This window comes from Salvelinus alpinus, chromosome 32 (genome assembly GCF_045679555.1).
Source record: "Salvelinus alpinus chromosome 32, SLU_Salpinus.1, whole genome shotgun sequence".
Lineage (NCBI taxonomy): Eukaryota > Metazoa > Chordata > Actinopteri > Salmoniformes > Salmonidae > Salvelinus > Salvelinus alpinus.
In genome coordinates, this window is record NC_092117.1 from 20,334,525 (window position 1) to 20,358,461 (window position 23,937).

Here is a 23,937-nt window from a genome sequence, read left to right on the forward strand (position 1 = left end):
CTTCAGAGGCCATAAAGTGGTTATTTTATGGCATCGCTCTAAAAAAAGCTTATTTGGTTACAATTTGCTCCTTCAAAAAAAAAGGGTAATTACCACCTTCCCACTTGGTTATGAATGCAGCATGAATACTTACGTCTCGAAGATATTTAGTAACTTTTACCTGTGTTGGAATTGCTTATGGTGAGGCTGGTCAGAGCCTGGTAGACCCTACCTACACCTGTGCCAAGTAGGCTAAAATTCTGTATATTGGCAGGAATGCCTGTTTAGGCCGAATCCTTTTGTATTTTGGACTCCGTGTTTTTGATGGTATTGTCAGTCTTTTTGAAAATTTTCCTAAATATTTCTGCCAACCTTAATTTATGACCCTAGTTTTGCATCATAACTAGATTTAATCAGTCTGCAGCTTTTCAATTAAGGATAGTAGAAGGGGCTAGAAATGCAGACACTGGTGTCGCCTACAGCAGGAATGTTCGTTGTATTGCTGTGATTATTGCGGCTGTCCAGTACCCAATTCCTCTCTTCCCTTGTCTTGCAGCTCGGTAAAAATAATCTGGAGAGACGAGATGCTACATAGGTTATTGCTTTATGTGATCCTTGGGATGTCCATGCCCTAAATCCTAACCTCAACTGTTACCTTAATTTAACCCTTTTGAATTAGAATTTCAATGTAGTGACGTCAGAGTGTGGACATCCGAAGTATCCCATTTAGCTCATTGCTTGATAGTCACTAAACGCCCGCGCTATACAACCAGTGTTTGATAGAGTGCCATTCAAAAGAACGCAGTTGTGAATTCATAATAATGTGCTTGTGTAAACTCGTATACCTTACCTTATTGAGACAAAACTGAGTTAATTTTGTATTACTAGAATGGATATGGAATGTTCATGAAGAGCGCGCAAAGAAGTCGCGTTGATTGATTCATCGGATCTTGAACGTGAGTAACAGCAATATAATTTGTCCACTCGTTATTACCAGCATGTGTAGGCAACATTTGACCGTTTTCTTTTGCCCGATATGCAAACCAAACAAAGTTGGTGGTCCTACTGTGGCTTAATAATGAGAGCATTCTCTCGTAGAGTACTGCTATTCCACCTAGAAATATTTACCCTATTCAGGGGTTGTACTATATATAGCCTTCACTCCAACTTGTGATGACTTTTATGAACAAAATAAATAATGGAACCGGCAATGTACTTGTTTCTGATAACCAACTTCAACATTTTGCAGAAAATTAAGTTTTGTAAATTAGCCTATCCTGAGTAAATTTCAATGGCCATGCCAATATTTTAGCGACAGTGACCATCTTTGTGAGTTGTCAACATTTTAATGTTCTCATCTTGGAATCAAACTAGAGTTTCAACACACAAGGAGCAGCCAGTTAGTTTAATGCTTTGTGGCTATGTACTCCTACAATAGATTGCATTAGAAGATATATAAAGACAAACTGTGCCCTTAGGGTGAACTAAATGTGTACCCATTAATTGAAGATTACATCCACTAACACATTATATCTAACACACTATTGGGGCCAAATTGAATGCCAAATTGCATTTCCACCTGCCACTGAGCATAAACTGGTGTAATCAACATTGTTCCCACTTCATTTCAAACCAAAAACTAAATTTGATCGTGGTGGAAAACTGGTTGGATTTGCAAAAAGTAATCAATGTAAGGGAATTTAGTCTTTTTTTTCACTCAACTTTGAACCTAAATCCAATGACATGGTGAAATGTTTTGTTGATTTCACATTGAATTCACAGTAGTTGACAACTCAACCAAATGTAAATCAAAACGAAATATATTATAGAGGTGCTTGCTCAGATAGGAGCTGTGTCAGAAAGCTCTTCTGAGGCAGACTTATTTTTCCTCAGTGAACAGCTGTAGAATGTCTCAGTGTCATTCCTGGAGGTCGAATCCTCTTCTAGTCCATCAGAGACTAAACCACAAAAGGCTATTCCATGAGGTGGAATTAACAAATTAATTTCTCGGCACATCAGAAATGTAGTTTCTTCTCTCTCACAATTTAATTGTTTCATTACTTTATATCTAAACACACACACACACACACACACACACACACACACACACACACACACACACACACACACACACACACACACACACACACACACACACACACACACACACACACCTGTCAGGTAGGATGGCAATACAATATTGCATGAATCATCCACCGGTATCCAGAGGTGTTTGATGTCTGAATCAGTGGTACAATCTGTCATCTGCCAGATGTCAGAGTGCCCACTGTTTCCTTCTGACGTTTTCTCCACTTCCTCTCCCCCTCCTGTCTGAGAGCTGTGGTAGGCTATTGCTCAGTGCTCTGACGTGAGGCCATGGTAGGTAGACAGATGACCTTTGGATAAACCTGTCTCTGTGGACTCATGTTGACTTACGCTTAAAGTGCCTTTGAGCAAGCGGTGGGTCGGGGTTAGGGAGAAGTGGGTGGTTGAGGTTGGAGGACCTCTTCTTAACTCAGTCTCCCCAGTACCTGTTTTTCCATGTTTGTGCCCTACCCTGGAGGTTGAATCACTGGACTAGAGGTTTCGTGGTCACCCATAGGCTGAGCAAAAGTTGGGAGCTTTTGAGACACCAAGGCTGTGTTTCTCTTGGCACTATGTTGTACACTTTGGTCATGTTGAAAGCATGAAAAGAGATTGCTATGGGGAAGCTTACCCTACCCTGCCGCCAAGCCCAAATTGGGGGAAAAAATACTTAGTCATTTTAGGAATAGCTTTTGTGTGTGCGTGCGTGCATGCACAACCCAGGATCCATGCTCAGAACCACAACAGTGGTGATGACAGTCTGTGTGTCTAAGCAGTTTCACAGCAAGAGCAGCCAACCACACTGCTGACCCTAGTCCAGGGAGAAGGAGAAGACAGGTGAAATGATCGATAGACTTCCCGATGGAAGCTTCAACATCACTGTTACTTTATATCTTCAGTGTGACGCTTTGCCTCTAAACAGTGGCAGCTTCTTAGAGTGCTGTAGTACAGTAGACCTCCTTGGAGAGCTTCTGCTCTTTTCTATCCATATACTGTAGCTACATCCTCGGATTGATGGGCTCAGTGGAGGAGTAGGCATATTAGCCTGACGCCTTGACTTGTTTTTGAGTCATGAAGATCGTTATCTGTTGTTTTATGGGTAATGCTAACGCAAGTCCCACCCCTTCCTCCATGGCAGCTATTGATTGAGTTGATCGATGCCCAGTTAGTGATCAGGCAGAGAGAGTCTATTCCCCAAGGGCTACTCACATTTAATAGGCTGTGCTGACATCATTTATCTTCTGTGGGCCATAACAAAGATTTAGTGCATTTGCTATCTGCTGTTCCAGGCCATTCAAGGTACATCTAACCACAGGATTCCATGATATTCCCACCCATCAAATACATTCCTTTGAATAGATAGATACAGAGACGTATATCTACATTTATGGCTCTAGATACTTGTAATCTATTTTACAGTGGTTTGTCTGTTGCCATGTTATGCTTTTCCCCCATTCAGTCATAGTTCCACATCTTCTGTATACCTCCTGTCCCCATTGGTCCATTGCCCCCTGTCCTCTTTCCCCCTCACTGAAAATGCACCTGTTAAACAGTAGGAGGAACCTTTCAACATAACCTTGGTTGTTATGAAGTTTTAATGACATTAAAGCACCGTGCAATGGTCCCACACTTCAATAGAAACATACAGATCTTAGCTCAAAACCACAGCTTGGTGCCAGATGGCCCAGCACTGGACTGCAATGACCTGCTGTCCTGAACTTGTCAAGACCTCACCAGTGAAAACAGTGTCTTTTGGGAATGACTCTTACAACACTAGGCTAATTATCCTTATCTCTCAAGTGATAGGACATGGACATACAATATAGGTCTTATAGACTCCTTTGAAATCCCCATTTTCCCAAACTAGCGTTCGCGACCCCATGTGGGGTCACCTGATTTGAAAATGGGGTTGCGAGAGAAACTCTGAAATAAAAAATTGAGCTTGGTTCATAGAATCGGGGTGATTACGCCAGTTTGGGAGCCCTTGTGCTAATGTAATAGTTGCTGCCGGTAAGAGTCTTTAGTTGCATAGATATTCAACCCGTGTCAATGGGGTTGCGAGTTCATTAACTTACAGACACAACCCTCCAATGAATGTCAAAGTTAAAATATTGAGGGAAAGATTTTTGTGGTTACATGTTCATTACATTTTCAGAAATGAGAGAAAATAGCCTGATGTTGATATATTTCAGTAGTGAATCACTCTCTTTCTCTGTAACAAAAATAATGGTGGAAAAAAGAAACCTAATCTGACCCAATGAGGTAAATTAATCAGACTTCCAGATCTCTGTGTTCTTCTAAGAACACATTTTGGTTTCCCTGCCAACATGTAACCGGACTTACTCTGGGCCAGGCCTAAGGCTATGTCCCTGCCAACATCTAATTGTACTTAGCCTTAGGCCTGGCCCAGAGTATGTTCTCTACCTGGATGCACTTATTCTCAATGGAGGGTGATGAACAGTGTGCTGTTATTCCAATGCGTTCCAGTTCTTTTTACCACAAAGCCTAGTTTTTACTTATTGTTTTGCACAATATAAATCACAAATCTCCCCTAACAGAAGGGGATTCCTCTCTTATCGCACTCTTTTGCAATGGTTGTGTTTTTGTGCCATCTCTTTCCCAATCCCGGTAGCCCCTCACAGAGTGTTCTGAACAAGACATTCCTCTGGAAGTGGTAAACATGTAGACAGGATTAGTTCACTTTCTTACTCTCCTCTTCAACTGCTTTGCCAAGTCTCTGGAACGACAGAGTATTAAGAGAGAGATGGACTGCACAACAAAGTCAGGCAAGAGTTGTCTATAGTCAGTCAATGTGAGAGGAAGGAGAAATGTAGAATGGGTAAAGGAGACGGAGTATGAGGAGAGAGAGGGAAGAGAATACTTTTTAATGTCATATTTTATCTGAAATAATGGCATGATTTATAAAGAGAACACACTCTCTGTAGTATTTTATTTCCTTCTCCTTTTCTGTAGTTAATCCTGCCCAAAGCAGATCTTTGTGAAGGCTGTAAATACCAGGGGTGTAGTGCTGCCAGAGTGCGGAGGAGTGGCACTCCCTCACTTTTTTTCAATTTAAGAATACAATGTACTGGTTAAACAATTTCTGGAAAATGTATTCGGATAAATTCTAAATAAATTATATTTAATTACCACAAAAATTCCATGAAAAATTATAGAATCACAAACCAAATAAATATGTATCGTAGCCTAGAGGTAAATGGTGGTTTCTTCCCTGTCTTTTCTCTGATGGTGGCGAGAATGATGAAAAACTATAGACTACACGTGTGCAATGCGGAGGCTCGTCGGAGTCTTGATCACCTTGGCCAATCAGAACATTACAAAAAAATCCAAATTCACTGTGTGTCTGCCTTGACGTTCATAAACCTCCACGGACCCGTCTTGCGCAATGGAACCCAGAATGATATGTGACCACTTGGTTACACCGTTCTGCCAAGGACACCCCAACCAGAGTGGCCACCGCATAGCCCAAGGAGCCTGACTCTCTGGAAGTTGCTGTAGCCCTGCTTGTGATATTTAGCCTTCATTGGCTATAGGTTGAGATGCAGGGCCCGTTCTAGCTTGGTATGTCAGGGTGGCCAATTGGAAATGTGAATTGGTCCAAGTTGGAGGTAATAATGCATGTAGGTTATAGTTTATTGAGATACATCAATACACCACACCAAAAGCTTGATTTTATGGCTGTTTTAAAACAAATTTCCTGCAATTATTTATGTTCACTGCTTGTTCAATTGATTTGATAGAATGTTTAATCTATGCAAATAAATTATATGAATTGATAGTTCACCTCTCTGTTTTCTTTTGTACAGTACTGTATATTGTAACCATGGGATATGAACCTAGGTCTCCCACAGGAGCAACCAATGTCTTAGACCAATAGGAAATTCCCAATTGGGCTGAGGGCAGACACTGGTTTTGAATTTCGCAGGCAGGGTTACCTGGTTGCGTGACCATGACCGCCTCATGTCCGCAAAACTAATCAAATCAACGTTTATTTATAATAGAGTGTGTAAGCTTCACAATACAATGAAATGCCTACTCACAATAAAGTTATCCTTGCAAACAGTGCAATGATATTAAGCTGGAGATTGTCTGGTTGGATATTTGCCTTTCCAAAACCAAGCCGATTTTGTTGGGTGTGTTACAGGCCGCGCAATCAGATTGCATTCAATGAAGGTCTTAAATTGTTGTAAAATTGTAATGATTCCCTGGTGAAGGAAATAATTTTGTTAGGGGGTTTCAATAATGATGTTTGCAAAAAGGATAGCACAACCCACAATGTATTTTTGCACTTCTGTAGATCACTTTCTCTGACCCAATTGATAAAAGATCCCACTAGGGTATGTGAAACAGTGTAAAGTATGATTGACTTAATATTGGTGTCTGATCAATCCAAAATATAGCAGAGTGGAGTAATAGTATATGGAATCAGTGATCATTTTATTACATTTTGCACAAGGAGAGTTTTTAAAGATACATTTAAGTGTCACAACTGTTAGAATCAGAGGACTCAAAAAATACTGTGTTGAAATGTTTAAGTGGCTAAAATTGACTGGTCACCTGTGCTGGATAGTGTAGGGGTAGACAGTGCCTGTGAAGTCTTTAAATGTGGATTCCTTGGTGAGGTGAATGTGATGGCTCCCATTAGACGGGTCAGGATAAAGCAGAGATCTAGCCCTTGGTTTAATCATGAGATTCTAGAGTCTATCCAAGCAAGGAATAAGGCCAAATTTAAGAACTCTCAAGAGCAGCTGGATTTTGTCCTATATAAACGTCACAGAAATGAAGCATAGAGCAGGATGGATGAAGCTAAAAGAGGTTACTTTGCTGATAAAATCATTGAAAAGAAAAGACCCAAAATAATTTAACTAGGCTGTAGTAGTACTACCAAAAACAAACTAAACAATATTAGGCTGAACATCAGGGGGGAGATGGTATATGAAAAAGCAGAGGTTGCCAATGAATTCAACTCTTTTATTACTTCTGTTTCCAGTAAGCTGGCTAGCAAGCTGCCTGCCAGTTGTGGTTTGTATGGGAATGACCAAGTCAAGAAGTATTATGCCGAGTTAGGGGTTCAGCCAAACTCTTTTTCTTTTGCAAAGGTAGCAACAGCCAAAATAGCAAGTATGCTAGCAGAGCTTAAATGTTCTAAAGCCACAGGCCTGGATAACATTCCTGCAAGTGTAACGGATGTGAAATGGCTAGCTAGTTAGCGGTGGTGCGCGCTAATAGCCTTTCAATCGGTGACGTCACTTGCTCTGAGACCTTGAAGTAGTGGTTCCCCTTGCTCTGCAAGGGCCGTGGCTTTTGTGGAGCGATGGGTAACGATGCTTCGTTGGTGACTGTTGTTGATGTGTGCAGAGGGTCCCTGGTTCGCGCCCGGGGCGAGGGGACGGACTAAAGTTATACTGTTACACAAGGTTTCTTATAGATTCTGCTGAGCAAATTGCCCCTTGTATTACGCATATCGTTAACCTCTCTTTTGAACAAGCCACCTTTCCCAGGGACATTAAACACACTAAAGTTATACCTCTGTATAAGAAGGGGATAAGGTCTGAACCTGGGAATTATAAGCCTGTATCTATCCTCAGTATAACATCAAAGATCCTGGAGAGAGTTGTATTAATACACTTGCTCATGTACATGTCAACAAACAAAGTCTAATGTATGATTTTTAGTCGGGTTTTAGAAAAACATACTCCACTGATTCATGTCTACTTTACTTGACTGACTTCATCAGGAAAGAGATTGATGAGGGAAATCTCTGTGGAATGGTACTGCTTGACCTACAGAAGGCCTTTAATACAGTTAACCACTGTCTCCTAATCTCCAAACTGGAGGCACTGGGGTTAAGCAGTATCCCTCTAGGCTGGGTAAAGTCCTATTTATCAGGAAGGGAGCAAGTAGTAGAGGATAATGGTTCACTGTCTCAGGCAAAACCAATGAGTTGTGACATTCCGCAGGGGAGCGTGCTTGGGCCTCTACTGTTTTTACTGTATATTAACGATATGAAAGATGCTTGTTCTTGCCGTCTTTTCCTTTATGCGGATGACTCGACCCTTCCTGTGTCGCACGAAGTAAAACTATGTTGGAGAGCATATTTAGCACAGAGCTTACTAACATTAGCAAATGGCTTGGAGATAATGCACCATCTCTGCACTAAGGTAAAACTGAGGCAATTCTTTTTGGATCCAGACCTGAATTGAGTACAGTAGGATCTCTGAAATCATAATGGAGTTAAGGGGTGAGGTGCTGACTACTAAAACCTTTGTTAGCTACCTGGGATGCATCCTTGATGGAAGCTTGGGAGGTGTGAGCATGGCTACTAAAGTGCGAGGGAAGGTTAATGCCAGGACTGAGTTTTTGGCTAGAAAGTCCAAGCTGCTTGATAAGAACTCCATGAAAATACTAGCCACTGCCCTTATTCAATGCCATTTTGACTACGCTAGTACTTCCTAGTTTGGGGACTTATCTAAGCTTATGAAGGGCAAGCTCCAGATATCCCAGAATAAGCTGATCAGGGTAGTATTGAAGGTGAGTCCACGTACTCACATAGGCAGGAGCTGCTTTCAGGAACTCAACTGGCTGCCTGTTGATGCTAGGGTGTCCCAGATTAGACTAGGTATGGTTTACAGGAGTATTTATGGTTCTGCGCCCAGATATTTAACTGACTACTTTCACCATGTTAGGGACACACACAATCACAGCACCAGATCAGGTGTTGCTAATGTATGCTTATAGAGGTTCAGGAGTAATGCTGGGAAATGTACTTTCTTGTATACTGGAGCCTCCGAGTAGAATGAGTTGCCTCTGCCCTTAAAAACGACATCCTCTCTGGGCAGCTTTAAAAATAAGGTAAACTGTTTGATGTCTTCTGTGCCCATATGAATGACCCCCAGTGGTGGAAAAAGTATCCAATTGTCATACTTGAGTAAAAGTAAAGATACCTTAATAGAAAATGACTACTTCAGTAAAAGTATTTGGTTTTAAAAATACTTTAGTATCAAAAGTAAATGTAGTTGCTAAAATGTACGATATAAGTATCAACAGTAAAAGTACGAACAATTTAACATTATATTATATTAAGCAAACCAGATGGCACAATTATTATACTTTTTTTTTTTACATGTAGCCAGGGTCACACTCCAACACTCATAATTTACAAACAAAGCATTTGTGTTTAGTGAGTCTGCCAGATCAGAAGGAGTAGGATCTGGTGCTGTCATACTGTGTTCAACCGTGTTCGATCTTGTCTAGCCATCTTGTTTCAAGAGGACCACAATGGAAATAAGTCCCAGATTGTATTGTGTGTTATCCTTCATGATTTTGCTCATGTGCATGGATGGCTTTTTCAAGTTTTTCCAAGGGTGCTTGTTTTTTCTAAATGGTCGAAGTAATAAACTAAACTATATGTATTTGTATTTACATTAGACTATAGCCTACAAATAGCTATACCAATATACCATGGCTATTAGGCTATAGGTTACTGCACATTGTTGTGGTTTGTTCGTGAACTGGCTGAATGGCAGAGCTATCCTTCAGCTATCCTTCAGCATTACAAGTTGGTTCAACAAATGGACGTTAGAGGTAGTTTTGTGGCAACCCAACGAAAGGGGTTAAATATGTGTAAAAAAAAACATATAAAAAAAACTCTGTTAATATATATATCTCTTAGATTTAGGACAGATACTTCAAAACCTTGTTTCTTATGATTTAGCTATTGACTGTCGTTTTTGCCATTTCTGAATGTGTTATCCAATGCATTTCTATAGGCTTTAGTAGTAAAGGCCAAAATCAATATCTTTGTTTATTATTTTTTTTCTTACACCCAAAATTCTAAATCAAATAGCTAAATGATCAATAGTATGGCCATCTTAAATCAATTCCATAGGTAAGCTTAGCACCTCCCCCCGTCTTAGACTCTAAAGAATTAACATCATTGTGCTATTCTGGGGCTGTCCTTTCAGCACCACGAAGGGCACTCCTATCGCTTGAATTAAAATGACATATCATCAAGATCTGTTGCCTACGCCGAATAGTCATACTCATCACTTATTTTTATTATTACAAATAGAAGATTATCATTTCTCACAATGGTGCTCATTTTGTAACGTTCGATCAAAGCAGGTGGTAGGCCAGATCACCAACAACGAGGAGGCAGCCTATAGGAAGGAGATCAGAGACATGGCAGTGTGGTGCCAGGACATAAACCTTTCCCTCAACGTGATCAAAACAAAGGACATGATTGTGGACTACAGGAAAAGGAGGGCCCAGCACAGAGAAGGTTGAGTGCTTCCAAGTTCCTTGGTGTCCAAATCACCAACAAACTATCATGGTCTAAACACACCAAGATAGTCATGAAGAGGGCACGACAACGCCTATTCTCCCACAGGAGACTGAAAAGATTTGGCATGGGTCCTCATATCCTCAAAAAGTTATACAGCTGCACCATCGAGAGCATCCTGAATGGTTGCATCACCATCTGTAATGGCAATTGTTCCATATCGGACCGCAAGGCGCACCAGAGGGCAGTGCGTGTGGCCCAGTACATCACTGGGGCCAAGCTTCCTGCCTTCCAGGACCTCTATACCAGGCGGTGTCAGAGGAAGGCCCTAAAAATGACCAAAGCTACCCTAGTCAAAGACTGTCCTCTCTGCTACCGCACGGCAAGTGGTACCGGAGCGCCAAGTCTAGGTCCAAAAAGGCTTAACAGCTTCTACCCCCAAGCCATAATACTGCTGAACAGCTAATCAAATGGCTACCCGGACTATTTGCATTGACCCCCCCCCCAACCCCTTTTTTACATTGCTGCTACTTGCCATTTATTATCTGTGCGTACCCCTACCTACATGTACATATTACCTCAATTATCTCAACTAACCTGTACTCCCACACATTGACTCTGTACTGGTATCCCCTGTATGTAGCATAGTTATTGTTATTTTATTGTTGGTCTTTAATTTTTTTACTTTATTTTGGGGGGTAAATATTGTCCTTTTGGACAACGCCCCATTCTGAGGTCCAGAGTGCTCTGGAGCAGGTTTTCATCAAGGATGTCTCTATACTTTGCTCAGTTCGTCTTTCCCTCGATCCTGACTTGTCTCCCAGTCCCTCCGCTGAGAAACATTCCCACAGCATGATGCTTGGCATTCAGGCCAAAGAGTTCAATTTTGATTTAATCAGACAAGAGAATCTTGTTTCTCATGGTCTGAGAGTCTTTAGGTGCCTTTTGGCAAACTCCAAGTGGGCTGTCATCTGCCTTTTACTGAGGAGTGGCTGAAACATCTCAATGATGATCAATGGAAACAGTATGCACCTGCGCTCAATTTCGAGTCTCATAGCAAAGGGTCTGAATACCCAATACTAAAAAAAAACATTTGCAAAAATTTCTAAACCTATTTTTGCCTTGTCATTATGGGGTATTGTGTGTAGATTGATGAGGGGGAAAAATTATTTCATCCATTTTATAAGGCTGTAACAAAATATGGAAAAAGTAAAGGGGTCTGAATACTTTACAAATGCACTGTACGCTTTGATTGAAACAATACAAGAAAGGCTATAGTTTGTTAATACCATCTGCTCTAATTCACTCTAAATTAATATTCCCATGAAACTGATTGAGATCAATCAAGTCATTGCCATGGAGATGCAGTTTGGATGTTTCATCGGTAAAACTTGAATAATTATCATTCACCATTGACCGTGATGATGGCCTATTTTGAAATTAGGTAGCCTCCTGTATGCTTGGTGTTTGAGGGTATTAAAATACAACCCTTTCTTCAGACAATATGTGTGGGCATATGCAGACGTTGCAATTGGAGGATGCATTTTCTATAATGATATGCTATTCAATTGGCTACATCTGTCGGTACAAACTTTGATTGAGGAAATGTTGACGTCTGAATATATTCAGTAAAAAAAAAAATACTTTACACTCCCATTCCATAACATGGATGAAAGCGAGTACTTTAAAGGAAGGAGACATCCCCTATGATAGTACTTTGTGTCTTTGAAAGCCTACCTAGTAATCCCACTGGGCTGCTGCCTGTCACATTCTCCCACAGCACAGAGAGGGGTGAAGAGGGGGCTGATTGCCGTGTGTGTGTGTGTGTGTGTGTGTGTGTGTGTGTGTGTGTGGGTGTGTGGGTGTGTGGGTGTGTGGGTGGGTGGGTGGGTGTGTGGGTGTGTGTGTGTGTGGGTGGATGGATGGATGGATATGGAGGCTTTGAAATACAGGTGACTGCATAACCTACTCACCAACTGGGGCCGGCTCTTCAGGACGTCCAGGATCCAATTGCAGAAGGAGGTGTTTAGTCCCAGGGTCCATAGCTTAGTGATGAGCTTGGGAGGCACTATGGTGTTGAATGCTGAGCTGTAGTCAATGAACAACATTCTCACATAGGTGTTCCTCTTGTCCAGGTCGGAGAGAGCAGTGTGGAGTGCAATAGAGGTTGTGTCATCTGTGGATCTGTTGTGGCGGTATGCGAATTGGAGTGGGTCCGGGGTGTCTGGGATGATGGGGTTGATGTGATCCATGACCAGCCTTTCAAAGCATTTCATGGCTATAGATGTGAATTGCTGTGGAGCAATATTCATTTAGACAGGTTATCTTGGCGTTCTTGGGCACAGGGACTATGGTGGTCTGCTTGAAACATGTAGGTATTACAGAAAAGGTCAGGGAGAGGTTGAAAATGTCAGTAAAGCCACCCGCCAGCTGGTCAGTGCATGCTCTGAGTATGTGTCCTGGTAATCCGTCTGGTCGCAGGGCCTTGTGAATGTTAACCTGTTTAAAGTTCTTAACTTTTACTTGGTACTCATCCCGGATCCGGGAGCACCCCCCACAGTAAAAAAGCTGACTAGCATAGCCTAGCATAGCGTCACAAGTAAATACAAGCATCTAAATATCATTAAATCACAAGTCCAAGACACCAGATGAAAGATACAAATCTTGTGAATCCAGCCATCATTTCTGATTTTTAAAATGTTTTACAGGGAAGACACAATATGTAAATCTATTAGCTAACCACGTTAGCAAAAGACACCACTTTTTTTACTCCACCAGTTTTTTACTCCATCAGTAGCTATCACTAATTCGACTAAATAAAGATATATATATAGCCACTAACCAAGAAACAACTTCATAAGATGACAGTCTGATAACATATTTATGGTATAGGATATGTTTTTTTTTGAAAAATTTGCATTTTTCAGGTATAAATCACAGTTGTACATTGCAGCTGCAATCTGAAATAGCGTTGGAAGCAGCCGGAATAATTACAGAGACCGACGTCAATTACCCAAATACTCATCCTAAAACATTTCTGAAAAATACACAGCCTACAGCAATCGAAAGACACAGATCTTGTGAATCCAGACAATATTTCAGATTTTCTAAGTGTTTTACAGCGAAAACACAATATATCGTTATATTAGCATACCACATGAGCTAACATCACACCAGCATTAAATCAAGGCAAAAGGGGCGATAACGTTATCGCCACCAAAATATATTAAATTTTTCACTAACCTTCTCAGAATTCTTCAGATGACAGTCCTGTAACATCATATTACACAATGCATATAGTAGAAAATATAGAAAATGTGCATATTTAGCAGCACAAATCGTGGTTATGCAATGTAATCTGTCAAAACATGGCATGCATTCGGGCCGGCGCCATCTTGGAAAGGCACCTATGTTTACGATTATTTATCGATTAGATTGACTAAAAAAATACAGGTTGGACAGCTAATGAAAGATGCATTGGTTATTAATGCAACCGCTGATTTAGATTTTTAAAATTTACGTTACTAGACATACATTGTGAGTTACAGCCAGACTAGTGCCGCAAAAAATGGCTGACAACTGTGTTTACATTTTTCCACATAAATACGGAATAAAATCATAAATAACTCTTACTTTTGGACGAGCTTCCATCAGTATCTTGGGCAATGTGTCCTTTGTCCAAAAGAATCGTTGCTTTGTTGTAAAATGACCTCCTCAACTTCGAAACTAGCAGCTAACGATAGCTACACGGCACACACATGCCCAAATCCTCAAACGCAATACTAAGGAAATTCAGAAAAATAGCAATATACTCGCATAAACTGATATAAATCGGTTTCAGATAACTTCGTTATGATGTTTCTAACACCTATATCGAATTAAATCACAGACGGATATATCTTTGATCAATAACGAGAGCTTTTGAGCATGCGATTCTGATGTCCTCCCTTGCGTCCTGGCAAGCGTCGAAAAGAAGGGACATCTCACTCCATTCCCTTTTAAAAACTCTGACAAACACGTAGAGACACCATTCCACTTCTCATTGGTTACTGACATCCAGGGGAAGGCGGGTGCAGTTCATGTCAAGCCATAGGGCACACACAGAGTTTTAAACTGATCCGAGATCAGAGACTATTTTTCAGAGCTTCGCATGTCCTGTCATGAGTTTCGCTGTAGAAAGAGTTCTGGTTCACCCACAGACATAATTCAAACGGTTTTAGAAACTAGAGATTGTTTTCTATCCAATAGTAATAATAATATGCATATTGTACGAGCAAGAATTGAGTACGAGGCAGTTTAATTTGGAAATGTAAAAAAATAAATAATGCTAACAGCTCCCCCTATTGACAAAAGGTTTTAATCACATCTGCTACGGAGAGCGAGATCACACAGTTGTCTGGAACTGCTGGTGCTCTCATGCATGGTTCAGTGTTGCATTCCTCGAAGTGAACATAGAAGGCATTTGGCTTGTGTCACTGGGCAGCTCGCGGCTGGGTGTCTCTTTGTAATCCGTGATAGTTTGCAAGCCCTGCTACATCCGACCAGCATCAGAGCCGGGGTATTAGGATTCAATCTTAATCCTGTATTGACGCTTTGCCTGTTTGATGGCTCGTAGGAGGTCATAGCGAGATGTCTTATAAGAGTCCGGATTAGTGTCCCGCTCCTTGAAAGTGGCAGCTCAACTTTTAACTCACTGCGGATGTTGCCTGTACTCCTTGGCTTATGGTTGGGATATTGTGACGACCCTCCCACTCTGTCTGCCGTATTCTTTCTCTTTGCTCTTGTTTTCTTTATTAGGATGCCGGTGGGCGGAGCTGCGAGTGTCGTCAGCAAAATGGGACACACCTGGGCTTGGGTGTGTCCCAGGATAAATACACCTCTTCCTCATTCATTGAGGAGACTCTCTCCATGCAGACACACTTAGATTTTGTTTGTGGCTGTTTTGTTTGTTTGCGTTGGCACCTTTCAACACCCCTCATTATCACATTTTTGCACGCAACCACTCACTTACACTACTGATTACTGACTACACACACCATTGTTAATTGTGTTTAGTTTACTTTAGTTAATAAATATATTTTGTTATTCCTTATCTCCATTTGTCTCCCTTTTTGTTACGAACTTCGAGCCGGTTCGTGACAATATGTGCGTACGGTCACTGTTGGGGGTTTGTGTGTGTACCTTGGTGGACAGGTGTGTGGGAAAGGGAGAGACCTGCTGTAATGGGCTCCTGAAGACATCCCTTCTGTGTTTACAGAGGAAGTTAAACATGAGATTTGGGGCTGCAGGGTTTCCATGTCCCTGAGTCTGTAGGCATCTGTCTTGTAACTGCATATCATTACAAGGAGACCTGCTATTTTTAAAGTTTTAATTTGTGTATTCAGGTGTTTCCGTGCCCTCCTGAGTGTGGGGGGTCGGGTGTGTTTTACGTTAGCTCATTCCTCAGCGGTAGAGCAGACTGCCCCCCCCAACAACAAAAATAAGACACAGAAGAGAGGGCAGAACCCTGCTTTCAGCTTTATATCTCCCCTCCCTCCTCCACCAGTACCAGTACAGATGTAGGATCTTAATTTGATCACCTTGTTGCATAGGGCCCGGACGATACCAGTATCGCAATACTCATTATTTGGATGGGAAGTAAAACAAAACACAAAGCGGATTTAACTTCTAATGTTGGAAACTAACATCATTATGTTGTTTTCATTTTTGCCATGGAAAAAAATATTATGAAACTGGTATCATCCCGGCCCTACTGTTGCAGGAAATGTAAAACTTGTAGTGTATTTGAGGTTTAAAAAGACTAGATTTCCCTTCACTGGAACTAAGGGGACTAGCCCGAACCATTAAAAAACAGCACCAGACCATTATTCCTCCTTCACCAAACTTTACAGTTGTCATTATGCAATTGGGCAGGTAGCGTTCTCCTGGCATCCGCCAAACCTAGATTCGTCCGTCGGACTACCAGATGGTGAAGCGTGATTCATCACTCCAGAGAACGTGTTTCCACTGCTCCAGAGTCCAATGGCTGTGAGCTTTACACCACTCCAGCCGACGCTTGGCTTTGCACATCGTGATCTTAGGCTTATGTGTGGCTGCTCGGCCAGGGAAACCCAAATTTTGAAGCTCCCGGCAAACAGTTCTTGTGCTGACATTGCTTCTAGAGGCAGTTTGGAACGCGGTAGTGAGTGTTGCAACCGAGGACAAACGATTTTTATGCGCAACACGCTTTAGCACTCTGCGGTCCCGTTCTGTGAGCTTGTGGGGCCTACCACGTAGCTGCTGAGATGTTGTTGCTCCTAGATGTTTCCACTGCCCCGGTACCGGGGAAGCTGCAGGGCAGAAATTTGACGAACTGACTTCTTGGAAAGGTGGCATCCTATGACGGTACCACATTGAAAGTCACTGAGCTCTTCAGTAAGGCCATTCTACTACAAATGTTTGTCGATGGAGATTGCATGGCTGTGTGCTCGATTTTATAAACCTGTCAGCAACGTGCTAAAATAGCCAAATCCACTCATTTTTAAAGGGGTCAAATTACAACACTTTTTTTTTTACATAGTCCCCCCATTTTAGGGGACCAAACGTATTGTGACAAATTCATTTATATGGTTATTAAAGTAGTCAAAAGTGTAGTATTTGGTCCCATATTCATAGCACACAATGATTACTTCAAGCTTGTGACTACAAATTTGTTGATGCGTTTGCTGTTTGTTTTGGTTGTGTTTCAGATTATTTTGTGCTCGATAGAAATAAATGGTAAATAATGTACTGTGTCATCACTCTTATTGAAAATAAGAATATAATATGTTATTAAACACTTACACATTAATGTGGATGCTACCATGATTACGGATAGTCCTGAATGAATCGTGAATAATGATGAGTGAAAAAGTTACAGATGCACAAAAATCATACCACCCCCAAAAAATGCTAACCTCCACTGCTATTGTAATGATGAGAGGTTAGCATGTCTTGGGGGTATGATATTTGTGCGTCTGTTACTTTCCCACTCATCACTTTAACCTCATAGTCATTGTATAATTTCAAATCCAAAGTGCTGGAGTACAGAGCCAAAACAACAAAATACTTGTCACTGTCCCAATACTCATTTATTAATCTGCCATCCTAGAAGTTGTTTGTGTGAGGGGCGTTGTACAGAAAAATGTATCAGTGATTGGAACGTCTCTAACAAATGTAACCAAAGTTGATAACGTCATTGTTTAGGCCGGCTCTGGCCCAACCCATCGGTTTCTGGGACCAATCAGAACAGTCGGAGTGTGTTTGCGTTCATAAGCATAATGCTGAAGTTACACACGCTCCTAATGTTTATCTGGCTGGCCTCACTCAGCTCAGGTCAATAGATTACAATTTATCTCCTTGGCAGGGAATGAAAGCCACGTATAAATCTTGATATTTGCTCCTGCAGGCCCTAATACTCCAATTTCATTCAGAAAACAGAGAAAGAGACAGTGAGACAGATTGGCCGGAGCGATGTGGATGGGTAGCCAGGCAACCACCTTGTGGAGAGGACCTCAAACACATAGCATTTTTGGGGGGTAATTGTATTTCTAACTCAGCTCAAGAGCATGTAGACATTGTGAGTAATCCAAATGGAAATATGACTCACATCAACCTTTGTAACATTGAGCACTCATGGTGGCTGCAAACATCTGCTCGGATATCCACAAGGATTCTAGATTATGGTAGAAATTACTGTGGGTGTGTGTTACTGTATCAATCATTCCCTTCCATACGGTATAAAAATATATATAAAATGTATTTTAAATACATTTGCATATTTCCTCAAATGTATGTAATGCCTGATAATATTATTAAATGAATGGCAATGTCATCTAGTCTACAGGGTGGCCAAAATGGCTCCTAATTCGGCTTCTTAAATTCCTCTCTATGTATTATAGGGCCCTATAAAGCGTTTTGTAGGGCCCTATAAAATCTGCGTTGTGGAGAACACGGACGGGATCATAGAATCCAGACATTAAAACTGAATTCAACAATATGTGGTCTAAGGCACTGCATCTCAGTGCTAGAGGCGTCACTACAGACTGTGGTTCGATTCTAGGCCGTATCACAACCGGCCGTGATTGGGAGTCCCATAGGGTGGCGCACAATTGGCCCAGCATCATCCGGGTTAGGGTTTGGCCAGGCTAGGAGCTGTAAATAAGAATTTGTTCTTAGCTGACTTGCCTAGTTAAATATATGTAAAAGATTTATTGAACTGAGTAGGAAATCAACTAAATGTGTTGAAAGTAATAGAACATTCAGTATATTTAATTTTTTTCACCACTTTTTTCTCCCCAGTTTCGTGGTATCCAATTGGTAGTAGTTACAGTCTTGTCTCATCGCTGCAACTCCCGTACGGACTCAGGAGAGGCGAAGGTCGAGAGCCATGTGTCCTCCGAAACATAACCCAACCAAGTCGCACTGCTTCTTGACACAAGGCCCATCCAACCCGGAAGTCAGCGTGCACTGCGCCCGGCCCTCCACAGGAGTGGCTAGTGCACGATGAGACAAGGATATCCCTGCCAGCCAAACTCTCCCTAACTCGGACGATGCTGGGCCAATTGTGCGCCACCTCATGGGCCTCCCGGTCGCGGCCGGCTGCGACAAAGCCTGGACTCAAACCCAGAATCTCTAGGGGCACAGCTAGCACTGCGATGCAGTTCCTTAGACCACTGCGCCACTCGGGAGGACGAACATTCAGTATTTTGCCCAAGTTAATCATAAGACATGAACAAAATGCATCAGTGATTTGTATGTTCATGCAACCTTCTGAAATTGCACAGGCATGCCCCTGTCACAGTGCCTTCGGAAATTATTCAGACCCCTTCCCTTTTTCCACATTTTGTTACTTTACAGCCTTATTATAAAATGGATGAAAAAAAAATCATCACAAAGTGTAGACATACGCTCGCCCCGCACATACAGTGCCTTCGGAAAGTATTCAGACCCCTTGACATTTTCCACATTTTATTACATTACAGCCTTATTCTAGAATTGATTAAAATGTTTCCCCCCCGTCAACACACAATACCCCATAATGACAAAGCGAAAACAAGTTTTTAAGAAATTTTAGCAAATGTATTAAAAATAAAAAACAGAAATACCTTATTTACATAAGTATTCAAATCCTTTGCTATGAGACTTGAAATTGAGCTCAGGTGCATCCTGTTTCCATTGATCATCCTTGAGATGTTTCTAAAACTTGATTGAAGTCCACCTGTGGTAAATTAAATTGATTGGACATGATTTGGAAAGGCACACACCTGTTTATATAAGGTCCCACAGTTGACAGTGCATGTCAGAGCAAAAACCAAGTCATGAGTTTGAAGGAAAGTCCGTAGAGTTCTGAGATAGGATTGTGTTGAGGCACAGATCTGGGGAAGGGTACCAAAACATTTCTGCAGCATCAAAGGTCCCCAAGAACACAGTGGCCTTCATCATTCTTAAATGGAAGAACTTTGGAACCACCAAGACACTTCCTAGAGCTGGCTGCCCGGCCAAACTGAGCAACCAGGGGAGAATGGCCTTGGTCAGGGAGATGACCAAGTACCCTATGGTCACTCCGACAGAGCACTAGAGTTCCTTTGTGGAGATGGGAGAACCTTCCAGAAGGACAACTGTCTCTGCAGTACTCCACCAATGAGGCCTTTATGGTAGAGTGACCAGACTGAAGCCACTCCTCAGTAATAGGCTCATGACAGCCCACTTGAAGTTTGCCAAAAGGCACCTAAAGACTCTCAGACCATGAGAAACAAGATTATCTGGTCTGATGAAACCAAGATTGAACTATTTTGCCTGAATGCCAAGCATCACATCTGGAGGAAACCTGGCATCATCCCTACGCTGAAGCATGGTGGTGGCAGCATCATGCTGTGGGGATGTTTTTCAGCGGCAGGGACTGGGAGACTAGTCAGGATCGAGGAAAAGATGAACGGAGTAAAGTACAGAGAGATCCTTGATGAAAACCTGCTCCAGAGCGCTCAGGACCTCAGACTGGGGAGAAGGTTCACCTTCCAAAAGGACAACGACACTAAGTACACAGCCAAGACAACACAGGAGTGGCTTCAGGACAAGTCTATGTATGTCCTTGAGTGGCCCAGCCAGAGCCCGGACTTGAACCCGATCGAACATCTCTGGAGAGACCTGAAAATAGCTGTGCAGCGACGCTCCCCATCCAACCTGACAGAACTTGAGAGGATCTGCAGAGAAGAATGGGAGAAACTCCTCAAATACAGATGTGCCACGCTTTTTTTTAACCTTTATTTTCCGTGGCAAGTCAGTTAAGAACAAATTCTTATTTTCAATGACGGCCTAGGAACAGTGGGTTAACTGCCTTGTTCAGGGGCAGAACGACAGAGTTTTACCTTTCAGCTTGGGGATTCAATCTTGCAACCTTTCGGTTACTAGTACAACGCTCTAACCACTAGGCTACCTGCCGCCCCGCTTGTAGCGTCTTACCCAAGAAGACTCAATGCTGTAATCGCTGCCAAAGGTGCTTCAACAAAGTACCGAGTGAAAGGTCTGAATACTTATGTAAATGTGATATTTCAATTATTTATTGAAAACAATTATCAAAAAATTCTACAAAATTGTTTTTGCTTTGTCATTATGGGGTATTGTGTGTTGACGAGGGGGGGGCACAATTGAATCAATTCTGGAATAAGGCTGTAATGTAACAAAATGTGGAAAATGTCAAGGGGTCTGAATACTTTCCGAAGGCACTGTATGTGCGGGGCGAGCGTATGTCTACACTTTGTGTAGCTGTTAGCGATGATGCTAATGATTACCTTCTTCTGGTAGTCTAAAAACGGGTAGCTAAGCAGTTGGCTGTATCAGAAGTGATCTTGTGTGTATGTGCAACTGTGTGGTGGTGAACTACAGAATAAAACTCTTGATATGGACACATCAATACCGCCTCTACTCTCATGACCGTCACTTCTGTAGGCCAGGGTCTCCCAAACTCGGTCCTGGCCCCCACTCTTGGGGGCACGTTTTGTTTTTGCCCGAGCACGACAACATTTGATTCAAATAATCAAAGCTTGATGATGAGTTGGTTATTTGAATCAGCTGTGTAGTGCTAGGGCAAAACCCAAAACGTGCACCAAGGGGGGGCCCCAGGACCGAGTTGAAGAAATCCTGCTCTAGAGCCGTTGTCGCTGTCGCTGGAGCGCCACCGCAGCCGATTCTCCCCTAGTTGGCCCTCCCCTGAGAGACACTACTCCAGGCCCCTCCGGCTGGAGCCTATATCGCGCCGCACCGCCCCCCCCGTGGTGGTCTAGCCGCTTTCCCGAAAGACATCCCTCTAGTTCCCCTGGGCAGAGGCAAGGGAGCATCGGGTTTGCTTCTGCTCCCCGGAGCGGCCTTAGCTCCCCAGCAGATGAAGACAACTGCAGAGTGCACAGTCTACCACACCAAGGTCTGCACCCCCCTCAGCCAGAGCTTCGACTACCTGTGAATACCCTCACCCGCAAGTACTTAATGCTGATTGTTAAGGTTCTGACTCACTACAAGGCAGATGTGTCCATATCCTGTTTTATTTATCTTCATTACCACCACATGTAGTATTAACACATAAGCACACTCTTCAGTGATTTAGAAATCGACTTGTGGTTCTGAAAGGCAATAACAAACAATGTTGTAAGCTATGCAATGGGAATATCTACTCAGGAGAGATTGGCGTAGCATCTATACAGGGATATTCACATAACAGCATACACATTTACAGCAGTATATTTATAAACATATCTCAGAGAGAGAACTAATTACTTAGACAGGCTAGATTTATGGCCCTCTCTGCTGACTGGTGGAAATCTTATCTGAGTCTGGTGCCTGAGTCATGAATCTTACTGTGCATGCTGGAGCATGGAGGACGGTCTCTGAAACTCCTAGAACCTCTCGCCAGCTAGAGAGCTTATCAGATAAATCAAATGCGCATGCGGAAGCGCTCCAGGGGTCTAGAATCTTCTACTAACTTACTAACTTTAGCTGGCATATAACACTCTCTTCCAGTAATAGTAACATGCACCTCATACTCCTTTGTTTTTACACTGCTGCTACTCGCTGTTTATTATCTATGCATAGTCACTTTACCCCTACCTACATGTACAAATTACCTCGACTAACCTGTACCCCCGCGCATTGACTTGGTACCGGTACCCCCTGTATATAGCCTCATTATTGTTATTTTATTGTGTAACTTAAAAAAAATTTTTTTGTTTATTTAGTCAATATTTTCTTAACTGCATTGTTGGTTAAGGTCTTGTAAGTAAGCGTTTCACGTTAAGGTCTACACCTGTTGTATTCGGTGCATTGATTTAATTTGATACTCATAATAATAAATATAATGATGCAATAGGCCCATTAAAGCGGCAATATGTAACTTTTTAGAAATGTGTGTTATAGAGCTGTCATTCTCTTTGAAAGCAAGTCTAAGACGCGGTAGGACTGTTTTATGTGCCATATGTGTATGCTTCCTGTTCTAAAGTTTTGTTTATGCGTCTTACTTTTGGTTTTGTACACCAGCTTCAAACAGCTAAAAATATAATATTTTTGGTTATGGAAACAATATTTCACATCGGTTTAGATGGTATAATGATTCTCTACACTATACTTGCTTACTTTGTCTCATAAACTGAAATTAGGCGAACTATTAGAATTTTTGTAACCAGGAAATGGCGGAGCAATTTCTGCATAGTGCATCTTTAACTGGCCATTCTGAACTTAGACTTATGCATTAAACAGGCAAACAATGCTACCAGCTGGCAAAATAACAAATAAGTTACAGATGTAACAAGATAAATTGCACTAGCCAGGTACAGTATCAGTAGGATGCAGTGAACATCATCAATGATCCACAACAATATAAACCCCCAAACTTACATTGCGGATGCACGCACAACATTTCCTAAAAATAAACACAGGCAACTTGGTTGCTAACCAGAACTTGTGCCATCTTCTTCAGTGACGGCTTTGTGTGGCGCTGTGGGCTGAAGTGGGTGCTGACAGGCGTCTCTTGGCAAGATGCACAGACTCCTCTTTGGGGCACCTCAACATCTCAAATATAGCAGGTCAGAATCTGGCGATGCGAAGGACCATGTAAAAACGTCTAGCTGAAGCTCGTCTGAGTGGTTGGCTGGATATGCACTAACACACTATACACTTAATACTGATTGGTTTTGGTTCTATCCACTGTAGTGCTGTTCGGTTAGAACATGACAGTGAAGCCCATCACACACACACACACACACACATAGCTGTTTCCATTTTAATGTGTTTTATGTGATTGTGGTTCTAACAAAGGCAGAGTAAACAATCATTAGGAGCCATGCAGAGCAATGCAGAGTAATATACAAACATAAGGTATGATATTATACCTACAAATGATTGCTGTAACGTCCTGTTCCAAGATGGCGAAGCAGTGCAGACGTGTTTTGTTCGTCCTCTCGTGTACTTTTGTATTTTTCGTCTTTTTTAAAATATATTTCAATTTTATTTTCAATCTCTTTTCCATTTTAATTAAATTATACCTTCCGGTAACCTGCCTCACCCAA

General features: G+C 41.9%; 1 protein-coding gene across 4 annotated transcripts in view; it reads left to right on the forward strand.

The window, feature by feature from the left end:
* The first annotated feature begins 712 nt into the window (after positions 1-712).
* Positions 713-23,937, forward strand: part of LOC139562361 (carbohydrate sulfotransferase 15-like) — a 38,654-nt gene continuing 15,429 nt past the window's right edge. For 3 of the 4 annotated variants that reach the window (XM_071380035.1, XM_071380036.1, XM_071380037.1), the window contains exon 1: positions 714-935. The gene's annotated coding sequence lies outside the window, so the exon portion shown is untranslated. Of the gene's footprint in view, positions 936-23,937 lie in introns of all 4 variants that reach the window. The other variant, XM_071380038.1, reaches the window with a different exon arrangement.